The following is a 14,114-nucleotide window of genomic DNA, read 5'->3' on the forward strand; positions in this document are numbered from 1 at the left end:
AAAGTCTAAATATAAACTCCACTATTGGCCCAATTTACTAAATTGGGCCCAACCTCCTAATTGGGCCTAAACCCATTATCCACTATCACTACCTGGCCCAAAACATCTTATTTACAGAGTCCAGCAACGACCCAATTCCATTTAGTCCATAAACGGTCCAATCCTGAAGTCCATTAGACAAAAGCCCAACAGAGGACGTACGCAGGGCGTACTCTTCTGGTACGCGGGGCGTACTCATCCAACGTTGACCACCATCGGGGTGGTTGACCCAGTACACTGGGCGTACTCTACAATTTGTCAAAACCTTATTAAGTGCTTAATGGCTTAAGCACTTAATCCCAAACCTCAGATCCAGAGACCTAACATGCATAGGATCCATAAAGTCATGAACTTTATCACTTTGGACGTCCATAAAGTTCTTAATGCTTGGTCTTAATCCATTAAGACCTTATTTCTCTTTGCATGGGACACATACAACAAATGGGACCTTATTTTTATCACTCAATGTCCCTTCAAGAGCCTGGAAGGACAGCTCTTTTCGACCAAATCACAACATGCACCACTTTATGGCTTTTGGGACAAGAAATGCTTCTAATAAAGTAAAATGATGAGATCTACGCATATATGCATAAAGTTTGGAACTTTATACCTTCTGGAGCTTCTTGAACACAAGCTAACTTCAGATCTACAAGCTTGATCTCTTCCTCCAACTCTTGATGCAATGGTTTTCCTCTTCAAGCACTCAAGAACACACCAAATGAGCTTAACACACAAAGGGAGGGCTAGGGTTTGAGAGAGACGAGTTTGATCTGTGGAGGCTGAGGTAAAAGAGGTGTGGGTGCACATCATGTTGCTTATATAGGCCCCAAACCCTAAATATTATGGTTTCATCCAGACATTAGTACGCCCAGCGTACTCAAGTGTACGCCCAGCGTACGAAGGCGGACCTTAATACGCTTAGCGTACCCTTAAGTACGCGCGGCGTACTCTCTTTTGGGCTCAAGTTGCAAACTTGGTCCTTAAACTTATTTTGGCTCTTCACTTCCAACCCCGAAGGACCACAATGACAAGGAAAAGATAGAAGAGGGTTCGGGAAATACCTGCCAAATCTCACGATGTTACAACGAGGGAACTAGAGATGTCGGTGATGGAGACGATGATAATATCACTTCTGTTGGTGTATCAACCGGGTGGACTACATTTAGAAACAACTTAGTGCAAACTATGTTTGATTCTTGAAATACTACAAATTGATCCTTTCTAATTTTGTTATGTTATCATTTTTTGTAACGAATTTGTGCTACGTTTGTTATTTTCAATAATGAAGTTTAATTTGTTTTTTTTCAGTTATATTTGTTTTATATATTTATATATATATATATATATATATATATATATATATATACATACATATACATATATATATATATATATATATATATATATATATATATGTGTGTGTGTGTGTGTGTGTGGTTAGCTATTTCTTTTTATTACATACATTCTTTCATCAAATTTTTATGTTTATAATAGTAGGTGTGATAGAACAAAGTAGGAACTATCACCACTGGACAATAACTAAAGATGCCAAGCTTGTGGAAGCATTGGTAAATATGGTGAACTTGGGAGGATTTAAAGTCGATAATGGTTTTAAATTTGGATATTTACATCATGTAGAAAACGCATTGAAGGAATAAATTCCTACCTTTGACATATTGGGTAAACCCCACATTGAGTCAAGGATCAATACCATGAAAAAATATTGGCAAGTCATTTATGATATGGTGAATGGTACAAAACGAGTGGTTTTGGTTATGATGGCTCCACTCATTCTGTAACAGCTGAACCATCAGTTTAGGATTCTTACATACAAATACAATGTTAAAACTTTGATATATTTTGTTACTTTTTAAATATTTATGTTATATTTTTATGTGCTAACCTTTTATGATACAAAATAGGTTCATAAAGAGGCAAGAAAATGGAGAAATAAGATATTTCCTCATTACGAGGATTTATGTATCATTTTTGAAAAGGATAGAGCTCAAAGGAATAAAGCCAAGGATTTTGCGCAAATGGAAGAAGATGCAAACAATGAAGAACAATCTAAACAAATAGCAAATTATTTTAAAAAACAAACCACAGAAAATGAAGAATCTCCAAACATAGGCTCAAAGAAAAGAAAAAGAGTTGATGCTGTTATTAAGGGAATAACTATTGCATCTAACGTCCTTGGAGAAAAACTTGAAAAAGCAGTGACTGGCATGAATCAAGCAATACTAGGAGAAACAGAAGTACAAAAAAAGCTTCGACGGTGATTCCCGAAATTTCAAAAATGCAGTCATTGAGTGCCTTTGAGTGCCTTGGATATGTTCAAAACAAGTAGAAAAATAATGCGTGATCTGGAAACCGTGTTAAGTTTATGGAATTTGGAAGGAAAAGATCGAGAGGATTTTGTGAGGTTCATGTTAGAAGAGTGATATGATTATGAACTAGGTATCTAGACATTATTTTACATAGTGCATGGTTAATTTTTTTTTAAATTATTAAATTTAGATTGGAAATAATGGATGACATTTGTTGCTTTATATTATTATATATAATTTTTTTATTTCAATTTTAAAAAATGTATTTAAGATTTTTATGTGTTTGACGGAATACATGTTAGTTATTTTTAATTTATATTTTATAGAAGAGTTCAATAAAAATGTTGTAATTATATAAAACTTTGTCATGTTTATTAAAAAATATAATTAAGTCACAAAAAATCACTAAAGGGTACTTTTGTCATATTACAAAATTTATTTTCTAATTCCTTTGTTAAATCAGCAAACCAAACAGAAATCAGATTTCATTCTATGTCAACCAAACGCATTTAAGTTTCTAGTATATTCAGATTCAAATTTCTTTGACAGATTCTATTCCTTTCAAAAACATTCTACGAACCAAACTCGCCCTTAGATTCCTTATCAATCTTCACCTTGTAGACACTGAAATCATGTTCCAATATTGCAATTTTCACCTCACTGGAGTGTTCATGCGTTTCATCTTTCTTATTCTTGTTCTTTGTTATAACTTCTTCATCTTCATCAATCCATTCCCATAAATGACATTTTTCCTTCTTTGGATCCTTCATATTCAATTAACAATTAACATAAACAAACAATTTTCTAAAAGAAAAACAATGATAAAGCTTTTAGATACACTTACTAAAGAGTTAGGACAAACCCTACTTCTTTTTACCAAGATTTGTCTTTGTGGTTGATGTGCATATACAAGAAGGGTGCCCATAATCACAAGGATTTGCCTTATAATTTGTGCTCTTTGACTTGGAAAATTTTGAGCTTGAGCTGGTGTTGAATGATTTCCAGGGAGAAGCCATGAATATTGAAGAAGTCGATTGATCAAGAGGAGTCGTATGCATTGCGCCCTAAATCGATTTATAAGATGTATTTTTCATTTAATGCTGAGTAGATATGCTAACACACCAGCTAAACATGCTAACTCAACATTATATGTCAACCCAAAGATCCAATTACCGTGAGATTTGAACAAAATGTATAGTTCCTTAGTAATTTTTGTACAAAGAGCTTAATTGAATGATATTTTTGAACATACAAAACGTCGATGGTATATTTTGAATGTTTTTGAAACTCCTTTTATCTTTATAAGTCAACTTCCGTATAAAATACTTCTACAATAGATATTAGATAGTTGACCCATCTTGCTTCACGTATGACATATCCATATGGTCCGTCCACCAACTACCTTTCATACTCTCCCGCGAAGAAAATTTATCTGCAAGTCGAAACTGAAACTGATAACAGACGACATGAAAGAACAATGATTGCTTTCCATCCTAAAATCTTGTACATTCTATGAAAAATCTCTTGCGGATTCATGCCCAATTAAATCCTAACATCTGGATTGCATTCCCACAAACATGTGATTGGTGAAATCACCCGATTTTGTACTTCATAGCACTTTGGCAGCTCAATCAATGCTAGGCTTGTGGTTCAACACTCCGAAAACTCTAAGCCTTCGTCATCAAACAATGCCATCAGGGTTTGCACAACCAGGAAAGGAAACAGTGGGGATTTGTATAGAGAAAGAGAAACCATATTGAAATTCAACCAGATGCATTCTTCACGTATTAGACCCTTTGAGCTTACATACGCTTCTTTATTTAAAGCTTGCACTACAAGAAATGTGGGTATTAGCGGCGACGGCTTTAGTAGCGACACTAGGCATTAGCGTCGACATGTAAATGACGCGTTACATGTCGCCGCTAATGCCCATTGTCGCCGCTAAAGCCGTCGCCGCTAATACTCAACAGTAGCGATACGCGTCAAATGAACCCTATCCGTTCGATCCGTATTCAATCGAACAGTTGTAACGGCGTGAAAAAAGGCGCTGACTTTTCCCTCCAGGCTTGTCGCCGCTAATACCCATGCGTCGCCGCTAATACTCGTCGCCGCTAAAGGTCCGCGCAGAAAACCCCTCCAGTTCGTTGTTTCCTGCGTATTCTGTCTGCCTTTTTCTCTCATTCTCTCCATCGCCGGTCTTTCTTACACCACCGACGCCGCCGTCCAAACCTCCATTGCACAAACGAAAGGTTCCACCGCCGTCCAAACCTCCATTGCCACTAATACCGGCGACCTAGACTTCCATTACCGACGACCAAGAGGAGACGATCATACTTCAATTCCGGAATTTTTACCCATTTAAGGTCGAAATTCTTCCCTATTTTCGATTCTTCTTATGTTTTTATGTTTATTTACTTAGTTTAAGCTTTTAATTTAAGGTTGTGTTGTTGTCGAAGTTGTTGCCGGAGTTGTTGCTGAATCTGTGGAATTTTTGCCGGAAAATTTCGAAATTAGACTACCACAGGTTCCTTTTCATCTTTCATTTTATAAATAGAATGTGTTTATATGTGTATGATGCATTTATGTGTTTTTACATTAGTATTTTTTTTGTATGTGTGTGTTATTTGTATGTGTTTTATTTGTGAATGTGAATGTGTAATTTGTATGTATGAAAAAAATGAAAGAAATTAGGTTGCTATAATAGAAAAAAAAAGTATGATGTTCTAATGAGTATGTGTAGAAAACATGTTTATGTGTATTTGTATATATAATGTATGTATTTTTGTATGTAATATGTGGTAAAAATGAAAAAAAAATGTATTTATATATGTAATGTATGAGTTTTGAAATTATATATGTAATTTGTATGTATGAAAAAAAAATTAGGTTGCTATAATAGAAAAAAAAGTATGATGTTATAATGAGTATGTGTAGAAAACATGCTTATGTGTATTTGTATATATAATGTGTGTATTTATGTATGTAATATGTGGAATAAATGAAAAAAAAATGTATTTATATATGTAATGTATGAGTTTTGAAATTATATATGTAATTTGTATGTATGAAAAAAATCAAAAAAAGTTAGGTTGCTATAATAGAAAAAAAAGTATGATGTTATAATGAGTATGTGTAGAAAACATGTTTATGTGTATTTGTATATATAATGTGTGTATTTATGTATGTAATATGTGGCATAAATGAAAAAAAAATGTATTTATATATGTAATGTATGAATTTTGAAATTATATATGTAATTTGTATGTATGAAAAAAATCAAAAAAAGTTAGGTTGCTATAATAGAAAAAAAAGTATGATGCTATAATGAGTATGTGTAGGAAACGTGTATATGTGTATTTGTATGTATAATGTATGTATTTATGTATGTGATGTGTTGAAAAAAATGAAAAAAAAAATATGTTGCTATAATTCTATTCATATTGTAATTTTGCAGGCTATATATGGGGTTTAGTTGGGCGATACTCTTCTACGTAATGGCAGATGTTATGGTCTTAGGACATGGAGGTGATGGAGCCGGGGATCCACCACCTCCAGTAGGATTTGGTCGTGGACAACACGAATAGGATGGTAAGTCTTATTATGATATATTTATTAGCTATTTTTATCCATTTAGTATAAGCTATCGTGACTAATATTTTTAATTATATTTTTCAGCTGAGCTCCCTAAACAAAGAAGAGGCCTAGCAAAAAACATCCAACTATCAAAGTTGATACGGGCAAACAAGGGAAATCCTGTAGATTTGGATTTCGATAGGGAGCTGACATATTCCCCTGTCGGGAACCATGGTAATTGGTTTACCCGTGAGATTGGGAGGTATATATGGATGAACATCCCTTTGAACGTATCTGGTTGGGACAATGTTTCCCCGGCTTTAAGGAATGCCACAGTGGTTCATTTAAAGGTAACTTGGACAATATTTTAAGTTTAGTTATGATTGGTATTTAACTAACTAACTTTTTTGTATTTGTAGAATAAGTTTGATTTAGATAAGGTTAACTTGGATCCCGAGCGTGCTCAGTTGTTGCAGAGCATTGATGCGACTTTGCAAAGAATTTATAGAGGCCGGAAAAATAAAGCGCATACTTATTTGAGAATGCCGGGGGGCTTACAGATATCCCAAGGGCATTAGCCAACCCCCCCCCCCCCCGATGGTATGCCACGTGAAAATTGGGCGCACGCAGTCGAACATTTTCAAACTCCTGAATTTCTAAAGCGTTCGGCGTCAAACAAAGGAGTCTGTGCACAACAACAAGTTGTAAACAGAGGGGGATCGTGCTCGTATAGCAATGCATGTTTCAAAGAAGTATGTTATGATATATTTAACTATTTATTTAAATTATAATTAATCTAATTTTTAATGTTAAATAGGACATCGCTCGAATCGAAGCATTTCGTAAGGCCAATACTGATCGCCAAGGGGTATTTAGTAATCCTGCAGTCGAGCAACAATACGTAAGTGGTTAATTTGTATTTTCATATAAGTGTTATATCGTCAATGGGTATTTAGTAATCTAATTTTTATGATGTGTTATCACTTTTTGAAAATACAGAATGCTTTACTCCTTGAGATCAGTCAACAAACTCAAGCTTCTTCTGAAGCCAATGGTCTAACACCAAAGGAGACACAAAATTGTTTTGAAAGAATACTGGGTGTTCGACGAGGCCATATCAGAGGCATCGGGTGTAAACCTTCTACGGTTATGTCGATGTACGATCAGGAACAACCACTGACACAGCCACCGCGACAATCACAGGTGACAAGACTATTTAATTTTGGTAATTGTTTAAAATGTTGGTAATTGTTGGTTTAGTAATAGTTTCAAATTTTGGTAATTGTTAGTTTGATAATAGTTTATATATTGGTAATTATTAGTTTGGTTATAGTTTGATATATTGGTATTTTATAGCTTAGTAATTGTTAGTTTATGAAAGTACAATGCTGTAATGGTATTTTGTAGGTTGGTTATTGTTAGTTATAGTACAATGCTATAATGTTTTATATGCAATATGTGGAATGTATATTTTGTATATAGAATATTATAATGCTAGTTTAACTTATAAGACTATGTTGTTTTAATTGTAGTTGGAAATGTTTCAAACAATGTTAAAAGATCCGGCATGTAGTGCTGCACTTGAAGATTGGTTTCGTTCGTTGCCACAACGAAATGAAACTGGAGGAAACGAGGAGAGCGATGATGACGAGTAGATAGTTGTAGGATTTTTTTATGTTTTGTTTGTGCATGTATTTTAGACTAGTATTTTCGATATTTTGTTATATGTTAAATCGGATGAGTATTTTAAATGGATGTTGTATTAATATTTTGGAATGGAATGATGTAGGATTAGATTAATTAATATAATACCAGTTTTTTTTTCAATTTTAATGTGAAACATATATATATATATATATATATATATATATATATATATATATATATATATATAAACACCAATACCGGCGACGCCTTTAGTGGCGACAATAGGTTATTACCGGCGACACCAAACAATAGCGGCGACAGGTCTTTTGCGACGACAACACGCATTAGCGGCGACAATTTGATTATTAGCGACGACGTGTCGCCGCTAGTACTATTAGCGGCGACAAACCTCACGTTTAGCGACGACAACTGTCGCCGGTAATACTCTAATTTCTTGGAGTGGTGTGCCTCGTTGTTGGCCTTTTATATCAATGCTATTCACGTTTTTTAAATAATCTCATATCCAAGTTTTCACATTTTTAAAGACTTCATGTAGAATAGGACAAAAGGTTCCCTTTATCTGTCATTTCTCTGTAAACTGGCTATACCTAATTACATTAAAGACTAAGTTACATTTTGATCCATGAGTATAGTTGACTTTACAATTTTGGCCTCAAAAAACTTCATTTTGAAATGTTGGTTATTATTTGAGGTTTTGTAAAGATTTTGATATTTTTTCCAAGAACATGACTATTTTCTACAAAAAAAAAAAAAAAAAAAAGAAACAAATCAACACAAAAAACTGTCATTTTTAACTAGAGCTGGGACCAAAAATATTACAAGAATGAGGACCAAAACGGCAACACAGACATTTATAGGATTGAAACATCAAAATTACCAAACATGGAGACCTAATATATAATTTACTCTACATTATTTTTTTGGTCGACATGGAACACTATCATGCACCTTCTCCAGTTAGGTAGAAAATGGAAACCACCTTTTCACAAAATGTGTTTTGCTACAATGCAAGCAGTCAACTCTTCACATGTGGTCTGCGCAATTTGTACTGCTATCCTATACTTTTTTATGAAGCAGTCATATGGAAAATGTGATGCATTAAATGTTTTCGACGGTACACTAGCTTTGGTATGAAACTGATCGCCCGATTTGTGATTATAGTATTACGACAATTCAAGTTGTCACACCTCAATTACATATCCATATGTCATTTTTACAAAAAAAAGTATGGTTTTTTTTTATTTTCTTTTTGCTTTCTTTGCCACACTAGGCGTGGATACCATGGTGTATATATATATATATATATATATATATATATATATATATATATATATATATATATATATATATATATATATATATATATATATATATATATATATATATATATATAAACCCTAAAAATCATAAAAATGCATAAAAAAAATACTTAGAGATCACAAAAAATATTTTTGAATTTTTTTTATAAAAAATCGCAGGTTTTTGTTAAAATTCGTTGAAAAAAAAAATAAAAAATCAATTTTTTTTTTTGGTAAAAAAAGAAAAAAAAATGTTTCAAAATTTTTTTCACCGATTTTGTATAAAAAGCTGCGATTTTTTCAAAAAAAATTTCAAAAAAAAGTTTTGTGATCTCTAAGTATTTTTTTATGCATTTTTATGATTTTTAGGGTTTTTTTGTTTTCCAATATATATATATATATATATATATATATATATATATATATATATATATATATATATATATATATATATATATATATATATATATAGGTTACAATGTGGATGAATGACTATTCTGCGGATGTGTGGACAATGCTATTCTATGAGAATTCACTACAAGAATAACCGGTAATAGCAGCGACGCCTTTAGCGGCGACGGGGACTTTTAGCAGCGACAAAAGGCAAACGTGTTTTTGTCGCTGCTAAAAGTCTCGGTCGCCGCTAAAGGCGTCGCCGTTAAAAGCTTATTTTGGCGATCCGCGTCATTTCAATCTCATCCGTCGATTTAGGAGATGATCCTACGACTAGGATGACATAAAAATTCTCGCGTTGTTTTCCCTCCGGTGTGTCGCCGCTAAAGAGTGTGCGTCGCCGCTAAAGGCTTATTTTGGCGATCCGCGTCATTTCAATCCCATACGTTGATTTAAGAGATGATCCAACGACGTAGAAAACCCCGCGTTGTTTTCCCTCCCATGTGTCGCCGCCAATGAGTACGCGTCGCCGCTAAAGGCCGTCGACAATAAAACCCCTCTCTGCTCCATTTTTCTGTGTTCTCCCTTCTTGCTCACCATTGTCGTCGACCTCATCGGAATTTCACAAAGAACTTCGCAATTTCACCCATCATTGCTCCATTTTTCTTCTTTTCCTTTTCCATTTCACTTCTCCTAACTAAATTTCTAGCATTGATGTGTATTTATATGTGTATTTTGTGTTTGTAGATATGGGTGTGTATTTGTATGTGTATTTGTATGTATATGTGTATTTTGAATGTATTTTATGTATGTATGAGTTTGTAGATATGGGTGTGTATTTGTTTGTAGATATGGGTGCGTATTAGCGGCGACGCAACTTTAGTGGCGACGAATGGAGCATCAGCGGCGACCAATGGAGCATCAGCGACGAGCCAACAATGACGACCCTTTAGCGGCGACATGTTGCACCTTTAGTGGCGACGCTTGTCGCCGGTAATACTCTTATTTCTTGTAGTAATTACTAAGATAATAGGTTGTTTAGAAATTTAAATACGTTCAACCTCACACAACTATCGTCATATTCATGTATTCTCACTAATTTTTATTCATTTTTGTTGTCATGCATCGTTTTTCACTCATTTTCATTCTTACAGAATACGACTCAATAAACATTATGACAGAATGTGAATAATAAAAAAAAGTTTATAATAACCTTATAGATGATTTAATTAGTTAGAATGCATGATAATTATAATAGTTATGTAAGAATGGACATATTCACATTATCAATCAACGTATTTTCTTTGTCATTCTCACATAATTGCATTGTCTACACGTCCGCATTATATATATATATATATATATATATATATATATATATATATATATATATATAGAACCATTCTCTCTCTCTCTCGCTCTCTCTCTCTCTCTCTCTCTCTCTCTATATATATATATATATATATATATATATATATATATATATATATATATATATATATATATATATATAGAGAGAGAGAGAGAGAGAGAGCGAGAGAGAGAGAGAATGGTTCTAATGAGAACCCAAAAATGTTAAGAACCCTAATAACCATTTTTTTTTAAAGTTTTCATTAAAGGCGTTTTAGACAAATTCAACATTTATTTTATTTTAAGCAAACTTTTGTATTCCCTAGTTTACAACTAGTTGCCACTTGTCGTCCGACCACCATTGGCCCACCACGAGACCACTGCACTACCGCCGTCAGACTAACACAAAATTTAGTGGTATTTTCTGGTTGTATTCACAGCTTAATAGAACAACCATTGTAGCTTTTATTTCTTTTGTAATACTTTTTAATACACACATTTTCATTTTTGTAGTAAAATATAGAAAAAATTCAATAAGAAAAAGTAAAATTATGCTTTGAAAATTCAATTTTCTCTCTTTTAAATTGTCAATTTCTTTAAAAATGTATCATTTGTAAGACATACATATTCACAATTTAAAATACTAAATTCAAAGTTTAATAAAAATATTAATTCTCTCATTCACAATTTAACACAAAAATTCATACAAAATTCACAACTTAATACAATACATTCACAAAGTATTCACTAATTAATTAGTATATTTACAGTTTAATTCACAAAATTTACAACTTAATACATAAAATTCACAACTTAAAACAATGCATTCACAACTTAATTCATATTATTTATAGTTTTGCTTCTCCTAACACAATCAAATCCAGACCTCTAACACTTTAACAAGCTCCAAAAATTATATCTGAGTAAAAAAAAAACCAGAATTCACAATTTAATAAATATATTGTAAATACTATTAAGTGGTTGAATAAAAGAATAAAGAGTAAGGAGATAGAGATAGAGTAAGCAATGAACTTTTAAGAGATTAAATAAATAGTAAGTAAGAGGAGAGATCTCAAGATGCCAAATCTTAATATATATATTATTTATCGTTTTGCTTCTTCCTAACACAATCAAATATGGACAACATTAAATGTGAAGCTCTTACATTTTACCAAGCTCCAAAAATCATATCTGAAAGAAAAAATTCACAATTTAATATAGTAATTCGTTTTTAATTCACAATTTAAAATACTAGTTCAGACACTCATTCACAACTTAAAAGACTAGTTTAAAAATCTATTCACAACTTAATATACTAGGTCAAATACTAATTCACAACTCTTACACTTTACCAAGCTCCAAAAATCATATCTGGAAAAAAAATCAGAATTCACAATTTAATATACTAATCCGTTTTTAATTCGTAATTCAAAATATTACCTCAGGCACTCATTCACACATTAAAAACAAGTTCAGAAATTTATTCACAACTTGATATACTAGTTTAAATACTAATTCACAACTTAAAAGATACATTCTTTTCATTGAGTCATTTCATCAAACATTTTTTCTACACCTGATTTAAGAACTTTTTTTTATCTAAACATTACCATCAGAGATCCAACCATAGAAAAAAAAAATTAAAAAAAAGAATAAAATATAAGGAAGAGGTACAAAAAACTGATATAATGATGGATTCGCCATCAACCACCTTGAAGTACACAACACTCACCAGATCTACAACTGAAATAAATCAAATACATCAGATCTGATGTAGATCTGGTGGTATCACTGAATATTAGAGATAAGAGATGAATGTGCACCTGTTGGAGTTTCACCGGAGTGACGGGCAACAGAGGTGGTAGTGATTGACGGTGTTGAAGGCGTTCAACTCAAATATGTTAGATTTGATGTGGATCTACTTGTTTCTCACCGGAAATAATGGAGAGAGATGCAGATCTAGTCGTTTGTCGTCGTAGATCATGAAGAAAGAGATGAAGTCGAGCTCTTCGTGTTTCACTGCAATGAAAAAGCAGCAACGGTGGTTATCGGTGTATCCTCGACGCTCACCAAAGCTAGTATATCTGGCATTACCATTCGCCAGGGCTTGTAGATCTGGTATCGTTAGTCATCAGAACTTGTAGATCGGACTTTGGTGTGTCGAACGACTATAAATCTGGTTCCGGTAGAAGGCGATTTCATCACATCTTATCATATCTACCAACAAAACATCATATAAGTGGTGGTTGTTCCGGTCTGATCCATTTAGTATGCCCAGCGTAGTTGGAGAGTACGCCCAGCGTACATGTCGACGAGCCAATACGCCCAACGTACTGCTTGTAAAGGGAGTACGCCCAGCGCACTCTGAAGTTACACCCAGCATAATCGTCGGGATCAGCCCCTATGAATAGAAGTCAAGGGCTACCGAGTTTTGTTGCTCGTTTCTTTCCTCTCACTCGTTATTGCCTCATTTTGCATGCAAGTTATACATCGAAGCCCCAGTATCATTCCCGAGACCCGAAGCAAGTCCCAAAGCCCTGAGGATCCCGAGAAGTAAAGTTTCTGAACCAAAACTCTGCTCGCGAGAAGGCCGGTTTTTGGAAGATATCCCTGTTTCATCGAAGATTATTATTTTAAGAGTCGTAGTGCTGTCCGAGCATCATCATACCACGTGAGTGTATATTCCTTTTCTTCTAACACATAGATACGAAGTATTCTCTACAAAATACGTGTTATGTGTTTGTATATTGTTTGCTTATTTGAAATATTTATTGAATGAATGATTTGTACAAGTTTTAAGCTGTATATAAATGTATATATTTTTATCTACTAATATGTTGGGTAGAACATGGGTAGACAGTTGTTGTGTGATGAAATAAAATGATGAGAGGCCTCGATGTGATTGTGATCTAGTCATTCAGCAGAATATGGATGACGACCACAGACTTTTCTAGACAGTTCTGTGGAATACTGGCAGGCTCATAACCTGTAGGTGTTGGTGAACTTGGGTGTTCATTCGTTGTATTCTATCCCCCTCATGGTTGCCTTAGGACATTCATTGCTATGAAACCCCTTTGCAGTAGTGTCCGTCCCGATGAAAATCCTAGATTAGGTCCCTTGTAATAGTTGTTGTCATAGGGACGTAAAAGTGAGGATAACGGGAATGGGTAGTCGGGTTATTGTTGGTTGGTGAAATTAAATATAATTATTTATTGTGGGTTGAAAACCCTATATGCTCACCAGGCTCCCAAGCGTGACCCATTCAGTTTCTTTGTATTACAGGTAGTGGCGCGAGAGCATAAGTTGGAGAACTTGTGAAGATGTTTTTGTTTATAGACCAGTAGTTGTGTATAACTGTGTAAGGTCTATGTTTTATTGTTTATACTTTTGTGTCTGTATCGGAACATGACATCCCGAGTTTTGATATATAATGAAAATACATTTCTTTAAGAAATGCTTTGATAAA

The sequence above is a fragment of the Lactuca virosa genome, chromosome 4 (genome assembly GCF_052849685.1).
Source record: "Lactuca virosa cultivar CGN04683 chromosome 4, Lactuca_virosa_CGN04683_v6, whole genome shotgun sequence".
Lineage (NCBI taxonomy): Eukaryota > Viridiplantae > Streptophyta > Magnoliopsida > Asterales > Asteraceae > Lactuca > Lactuca virosa.